This window comes from Centruroides sculpturatus, unplaced genomic scaffold, assembly GCF_000671375.1.
Source record: "Centruroides sculpturatus isolate CEXI.00-Female unplaced genomic scaffold, Cexi_2.0 scaffold373, whole genome shotgun sequence".
NCBI classification, from domain to species: Eukaryota; Metazoa; Arthropoda; class Arachnida; order Scorpiones; family Buthidae; genus Centruroides; species Centruroides sculpturatus.
The window spans coordinates 6,787-15,354 of NW_019384580.1; the positions used below are offsets into that span (position 1 = coordinate 6,787).

An 8,568-nucleotide genomic window follows, 5' to 3' on the forward strand; every position below is an offset into this window, starting at 1 on the left:
GTCAAGTCATTTCATTGGAATACTGCAGTACGATATTGTAAATGCAATCGTTCTATAATCGAACCAATTCGAATTTTATGTTCGAATTTAATTCGAACAAATTCGAACAAAACATTCGAAATAGAAAGCCACTTTCAACCACTTTCAGCCTCATATCTCCCGCACCCTTATAGCTATCGAGACGCAACCACCCCTATGCACAAATGGAGACTTGGGGCTACCACCACATACAAACACCATTCACGTGCGATGTGTAGTTTTGGCGAAAAAGTGAAATGTAGGGACATACATGTCCATTTATATATATATATATAGATATAGATTAAATTCTATGGGATATCATAAAATTTAATTTTGTATAAAAACCATCATTTGACTGAGCATGCCTCTTACATAGCTTCTCCCACTAAAAACAGCTTAGCTATTCAGAACAATTAGAAATTTACAAAGCCACAAGAAAAAATGCAGCTAACAACTTTATAGATATAGACTCTTCCCCCCTGCATGGAAGTCAATGTATAAAGTTTAATCTTGTATAGTACTTCTGTTCCATATTTGGAAGTACTGTATATTCTTTTGTTCTCACCCTTGGCCATTGCAATGCCTCATTACAGCTTAATGCCAGAGGCAATACTGTAATGGTTTTTGTTTGTCAGATGCACATCTGAATAGGATCAACCAGGTCATCTTTGTGATATGCCCTGATTGGTGGAGATGAGATGATGATAGATAGGAAGGTATAAGAATGAGAGAGCTGATGTGATAACATCTTTTCCCTTGATGGGCTTTGTCTCATCTGAAGTAACCACTGAGAAGGCAGAAGAGATCATTGAAAAAAAGAAGGTGATCATGTACAAGAACAAAGGACTTGTTATTCTGAGTGAGGATAAACTATTCAACATATGTATACCCAATATATATATATGGAAAGGACCAGACTCTTGTAAGAACAGTATCTCAGAATTCCTGATAATGAATAAAGAGAGGAGGAGAGAAAAGACTGAATGAACTAAGGTGCTTTCACTGAGTTCTTTAAGTGTAAATTAGGGCCAAGAGTGGAAAATAATAATGTCAGTATTTATATCCCATTATTGAGAGTGATCAGTCTGTTATGGTTTAGATATTTTGTTGGGTCCACATCACCTTATTAAAGTGGGATCAGTTTGTTATCTTATATATATAATTTCCATCTTACTGCTCTCAAGCTAAGGAAATTACACTTATAATCATCTTCCCTCTCTCATGTCACCCCTTTTTTAACATGTGGACAGCTGTGGCAATATGCCATATTACTGTATATGTTTTGATATAAGTTTAGTTTTAAATTTTCTTTCTTCTTTGTTTCCCTTTTTGTTTTCTCGAATTTTCAACTAACATTCCTTCCTCGGGTGGGGTAACCCTTTCTAAGAACCACAGTAACAATGGGAAGTGTGAGCCCCGAGATTATTATAATGGATAAAGAGGGTCATTCTTGGGTCAGACTCTCAGTGAAGGCAGACGTGTGAAAGTTACGCTCCTGCTTGCCATCTAGAAGGACAAATGGAGATGAAAGTGGCCTGCAAAGGAGAAAAGACCCTGTCAACAAAGGAGAGATAGACGAACGTCCCTTGTTTAAGGAGGATAATTGAAGAGATCCAATTAAAGATCATCGGGAAATGATTTATAGTGGTTCCCTACCAGAAGAGCATCAATACCAACAAGAAAACCCGGGTATTCTGTATAACCTCTTCTTCTATCATACTAAACTTTCTGATATTCTACCTTACTCTTTTAAGTTTATAATTTAGTATAAGTATTCATTGTACATCTGTCTTTTCTTATATTTCTCAAGATTATACATCTGTCTTTTCTTAATTGTCGTGAGCGGGTTCCTTTACTTTGTATTTACTTGATTCCTTGCACCTATTTTTGGATATTCTGTAACACTCAGAGTTGGAATCCGTAAAAGAATCCTGTATACTACCATTCATGTGATGGTAAATAAATAATTGTTGTTATTTATCCATGTACTGCCTTTAACGGACCAATGTATACTCGCATGATTCTCACAGAGCAATCACCTATTCATAGTAACTTTTTGATTCAAGCTGTTTTTTTCAACAGCTACATTCAAACTATGAAGGTCTGTTAGCCTGATGATGCCCTTTAAACATAGTTGAAAATGTTTTCTTTCTTGTAATTTCTTCTTGCTGGATATTGGTTATATGTGCAGTGTTTATTAACATTTCCCAGTTTTGAGTAGTTGAATTTATGCTCTATCTTTGTCATTGTAACTTTTATGTTGTCTCTGTTCATTAATAACTTACAATATATGTAACCTTAAAAATTATTTTGTCACATTCAATTCTCCATGCATGCATATGTAACTACTGTTGTGTCTGTAAAATAAACGATTACTTGTTAACATATATAATTAACTTTATTACAATAGAAATGTAACTTTGTGGCAATATGAGATCTGTTCAAAAAATACGTGGACTGACGTCATAAAACAAAATGTACTTTATGTAGAAGTTACATGTCTGGGTCCCCTTCAAAGTACTCTCCTTCCCAACACACACACTTATCCCAACGGTGTTTCCACTTGTTGAAACAGTCCTGGTATGCTTCTTTTGTAATGTCTTTCAGAGCCTTCATCGCATTGTTACAACTAGACTTGAAATCTAAAATTTTCGAGAGTTGTTTTAATGAAGTCACGTAATTTGAAATGGACTCACCATTATGTTGTACTCTGGACAAAAATTTATGCTGTTCTGTTAGGATATTTCTTTTTGATATTAGTGATTTTGTAGCAACTTCATTAATTCAGCAAAGGTTCACCTAGAGGGTATTTCTGGTGCTGTCAGATTGATCAGTAGCTGGTAATGTTTTGGTCCAAGACAATTGATAAATATCATTACCTCAGCTTCTTCAGTAATGGCATCTGTTCCGGTTAGTCCTTTGATTTTGAAAAAGTTATCCAGTTGTTGGGAATAGTTTTTAAAGGTCTCGGACATTTTGTTGTAAGTTTCAAAGGTTAGGGCTTGCATTTGGAGAACTCGTTGAACAAATAGTTCTGGTTTTGTCTCCACTGACTGACTCTGTAGTTTCTTGATGAACACATTTAGCGTTGAAATTAATTCTGCAAGTTCATTCATTTTTATATCCTTTTTGTCCTTGTTGCCAATTTTACCCTTATTGCCAATTTGTTGCCAATTTTATCCTTGTTGTATCTTATCGTTGCCAATTGTGGTGTCCGTAAAATAAATGATTACTTGTTAACATATATAATTAACTTTATTATAATAGAAATGTAATGTTGTGGTAATACAAATGTAACGTTGTGCCTCAGGTCTAAGTATTACAACAGCTAACGCACGACTGACTTGAGACAAAGAAACATGACAAAGGTCAGAGGTATGGGGTCACCTAACTAGGTCAAGGGGCAATTCGGTGTGGGTTATCCCCTGGAGGTTACATACATAACAACTACATTAACAAATTAATATATCTTCTATACTTTTGGAATGAAAAGGGTGCAAGGGAGTTTTGACTCACTGTATAATGATGATAGGTTTTGTTGTTTGGACAACAAACTTATACACAAACCAAATTATTGCTCAAAAGTTTACACATGAGTAGCAACATCTTTGACTTTACTTTCCTTCTCATTTTATTCTCTTTCTTGTCCTTACAATTAATTCTCATTCTTGCTGCTATAACTAATTATTTTTTTAGTTGTATGATTGAATTGAACATTAATATATGACTTGCTATCAGGCATCATAATAAAGATTTCACTTCACATAATATTCATAGTTTTTCTTATCACTTAATTGGTGTCTGAACTGATAATGATAAAACTGAGAATACTGGAGACATGGGAGATACATAAGAACTCACAGAGAGGAATATCTATATATAGTACAGTCGTCGAAATGCTTTCCAATACTTGGAAATCACTTATAGACAATTCTTTATTTGAAGATACATTTTAAGAACAGATTTACGCTGCTGTATCTACATTAGAAAATATTTTATTATTTGTGTACTATAATTTGTGTGTTCTGTGAAATTATTTTGGGTTAATGTTGTCAAAAACTTTTGACATTAGTGACACTGGTTGATGACTTAAAGATAGAAATTGGATGCTTTGGTTGGTTAAATAAAACTTGTTCCAGAACTTTAAATTTTTTCAAAATTGTTTGAAATTCCAAAAGTTTGGTGAAAAAAAAAATAAAAAAAAGTAAGGAGAATCTTCTATACAAGCCTAATGCTGGCCCTTAATGAGGTTGAAAATGTTTGCTTTTTGTTTACATCAATAGCATTGCTGGAAATGTATGAAATGTCAGTTTTTCATCAATTGTATAGTATTGATAGTTCCAGCTTTAAGGAATAATATTATTTTAGTTTTTACACTACAAACTACAATATTTCCATTGATTTTTTTTCTTTAAAATTGAAACCAAAGAAACTAAAGCAAGAGCATTGTCTTCATCTGTTGATGACATGATTCAAATTGGCAGTGTTCAAGTATACTTGTGCCATGTGGTGGCAATATGGCAGCCATATATACATATACAATAAATTTGTTTATGCATATCATGTTCAAGTACACAGTTATGTATGGCTCTAATCGTAACATCTTAGAGAAAGTTAATTTAAACATTTATAAATTTACATTAGAATATAACTATAATTCAAAATATTGTTTACTAAATAATTAATACATTACCTTGCAAACTACAACTTGCATAATTGCATCAAAACCACCTTCAGCATTATCTAAATTTGCTGATAATGATGCATTTGATACTTCAGTCTAAAAAAATTTTATTTTTATATTAAACATTTATGTTTAAATTAAAACAGGAGCATATTTATTTTAAAATCTTATTAAAATAATGCAAATATTTGTATAATTTTAAGTATAAATTATATTAAAATTTAAAATATAAAAAATATACACTATCAGTTAAACTTATATAATTGTAGATTAATTCTTTGTAATGAACAAATTAAACAAACAATGATTCATTGTGTATGTGTAAACTACAATTTTCAAATTTTTCATGTCAGATTTTTTTAAGGATTATATATTTTATAAATAAATTTAGTTTTTTAACCTTTTTTTGTAGGATTTAGGAGAAAATCTTATATTATAATAAAAATTATATTTTATTTATATTATAAATGTTAAAAACAACCACTTTTATACATATATACACAATGAAAGGTGAGTGGATACACACGTCACAACTGTACAGCATCTCAGGCACAACTAACTTTATTTATGACAATGAAAAACATACATGAGGTCCACAGCAAACAAGTAGAACAAAAATATGCGGGGTCACATGGCAATTCCTATTTTTCTAAAAATTAAAAAATATTACAACAAAATTCAATTTTGTTGTAATATTTATATTTCTAATACTAAAAATGATTTTTCCACAAATAAAGAAAGAAGTAGCCAATGCAAAACTGTTTTATTTTCATAGAAAAATTTTTGTGAATTATATAATTTTGCCAGGAAACAAAACATATATTGTTATAAACAGTTTTATTTATTGTAATTTGCTAACTAAAGAGATGGTTAGTTCCATATTATAACACTGTTGCCATTAACAAATCATAATATAAGAAAATATATGACTTTGAATGTTATAAAATTTCAAAAGTAAAATAGGAGCTATATTTGAGATAGAATTGTCAGCTGTGACAGAAAAAAACCAGTTATATCCAGATCAGGATGTTCTGACACCACCTGTGATTCTCAGTTCACAGGAAACCTTCTTAAGGAGACGTTAAAAGCAAGCGGTCTCTTATTGGGACTTTGAGTAAGAAAGCAGAGAAAAAATTGAAGATGAAATCAGCTCTACTCATGCTAATTGCAAACATGCATCCAATCAGCAAACACCTTTGTGCCATGACATATGGTGGCAACTTTGAAAATAGTTGTCAGCTTTAGAATTGAGCTTATTCAGGCAAATGAATGCCTGTGGAGTTTTATGTGTGTGGAGAGATGTGTCCACTATTCAAGGGCAGAGTTCTGATGTTAATAAGTTACACATAAAGGAAAAAACTTTTGAAATGAACAAAAAATCAATTGATGTCAGGTGTTATAGATGTTTAGGGGACCATTTTGCTACTAATTGTTCATTTAAAGACAATGTTTATAGAGGCTGTAATAAAAATGGCCATATACTTAAAGTGTGCAAAAATAAGGAAGGGGAAACTATTATAAAATGCTATTGCAGTTCAAAGAATTTCCAAGTAGGAGCAAATGTTTTAGAGAATGAAGACAATTCAGTAGACCTATTTACTATTAATATTAAAAAATTAAACAGGTAGCACCATTTGAATTACCCCTATGCTTGGATGAAAACGAAATTTACCTCTGTTATAAAAATTTTAAACATCTTAATCTTAATAGGAAGCAATAAGAAATGAAAGATACAATTGTACAATAAGCTGAAATGTCTAACATTTTACATTTTTGTACTAGATAGGTTTTAGACATGCATTTTCAAAAATAAGTAAAATTTTAAGATTTATTTATTTAAGCTAATTATTTGGTATTCTTCTGAAAATGTTTAATAGAAACAAAATTTGAATACAGTAGTATTAGTTTTTGTTTATGAATAGGAATAAATTTCTTACATTATAAATTGATTACACAGTTAATAATAAAATAGAAAGATTACTTACAATAAATTCACGAACATCATTTGTTAATGAGAGATGATTACGAAAACCATATGGTGAACTGCAAGAAAAGTCTTCTCCACAAGGATTTTTCAATCTAAAATTAATTAACTTCATTTCAGAAAACTTTATTACTATTAAATAAAATGTAATAAAAATGAACTGTAGTTAATCTGCTGAATTAATCAATATATCTTTAACAGTGGGTGAAGTTGAAGAAATGCTATTTTCTACCTAGTTAATGGCCATTTCAAACATGCAAAAATGAAAGTTGGTGCCATTGTGAATTAAAAAAAAAGACAGGGTAGAGTGAACAAGCAAGGGAAAGTGAACTACAACAGCAATAGTTGATGCAAAAGCTTAAGGAGATATTTCCAGGCAGAAGAGAGGGAGTCCTGCTATTTAAACACTTGTGGTTATAAATTTCACACTTCCTACAATGTGCATGGAAGAAGTGAGAAATGGTTCTGATGATTTAGATGATTATAGAGGCTTGTCAATCTATCTCACTACCTGAAGGTTGTACAAAGAAATATAAAACTAAAGTGGGATATAACAGATAGGTTATAAACATCATCTTTATACTGTGAGACTACAGAGAGCCGAGAATGTTACTCATAACCCTTTTGGTTCGTCAGGTTGTTAAGACTCGCTCACTTCGTCGAAGGATGGCTTTTTATAGAATGTCGTGGGGATTGTAGGATCCTTCCAATGTCCAAAATTTCTATTCTAGCTGGTGTCAGTCCAGCTAGAATAGAAATTTTGCACCCTAACTTGCAATGTTATGATCTAGATGTTAAATAGAGGGCTATATTCTATCCATAGCAATAGAGTTCCAATCATAGCAGGATGAATGTCCATACTTAACTAACAGAGGGAATCAGACAGGTTAAGAAATAACAAAAAGGAATTAATGAATGAAATATAACAAAGAAATATATAAATCGAGATACACAATACAAACTATCGTAAATTGAGCCTATATAAAATACACCTCTAAGTGCAAGAGAGAGAGTTTACAATCAGTTAAAAATAATGACAATACCTCTGTCAATCAAACTTGGAGAATGCAAGATGAATGCTGGAAAGTTGAAGTTGGACTTTCTTCTTCTTCTAATTATTATGGCAGGTTCAAGCAACACTGGCCCAAGCATGGCTACTGCAATGCCCTCAACAGATGTGAGGAATCAACCTAGCCTTGGTGTTTCTGTGGCAATGCATCCACAGACCACAAAGGCTGGAAAACCATGCCAACGGATGAAATGGACATCAGAAATGAACAACTTTATCATCCGTACTTACTACACAATCACAAAACTTGAAACAAACATGACAGCATATGCCATATTGTTAGGAAATTCCTTAATACAGACACTGGCACAAACACACTTATTTAATTTTAGTTTTATTTTGGGTGCTATGCCTTGACTCTGGTCCGGCATAATACACAGCTACCAGTGTGAATCGAGTATAACCCACTAAACACAGCAATAATAATAATAAAACTATAAGTGGAGATAAAAACATTGCATAAAAATTAATAAATATAAATTTTAAACAAATATTGCTTACCGAGCTGGTACCATTGAAGCATATGGCATAACTACTTTATCAATAAATGATCCAAAGCCTAATTTAAAATTCTTGGTAATGTTAAACATACTATCAGCTGTAACAATATAAATTCAATAAGTATAATTCTCTTTTATTAAAAACAGTTTTATGCTAATATAAAACATTAAATTACTTTTTAATACATTTTAATATGAATGTTTTCATAACATTAAAGGTACATATTGCTAATCTTATCTCAAAAGTCTAATTTCATAACTAGTAATTTCAGTTTTTCTTTTTACATCTTTTAATTTTTTAAACTTAAAT

The 8,568-nt window shown here is 31.5% G+C and overlaps 1 long non-coding RNA gene across 1 annotated transcript; it reads right to left on the reverse strand.

Annotated features, from left to right (window-relative positions):
• Window positions 1-316: 316 nt before the first annotated feature.
• On the reverse strand, window positions 317-8,358 carry LOC111624444. Its single transcript, XR_002756576.1, has 3 exons — window positions 8,260-8,358; window positions 6,691-6,784; window positions 317-4,801 (listed from the first exon to the last, which is right to left on the reverse strand). It is a non-coding gene; the product is annotated as an uncharacterized LOC111624444 (long non-coding RNA).
• Between the last annotated feature and the right edge of the window lie 210 nt (window positions 8,359-8,568).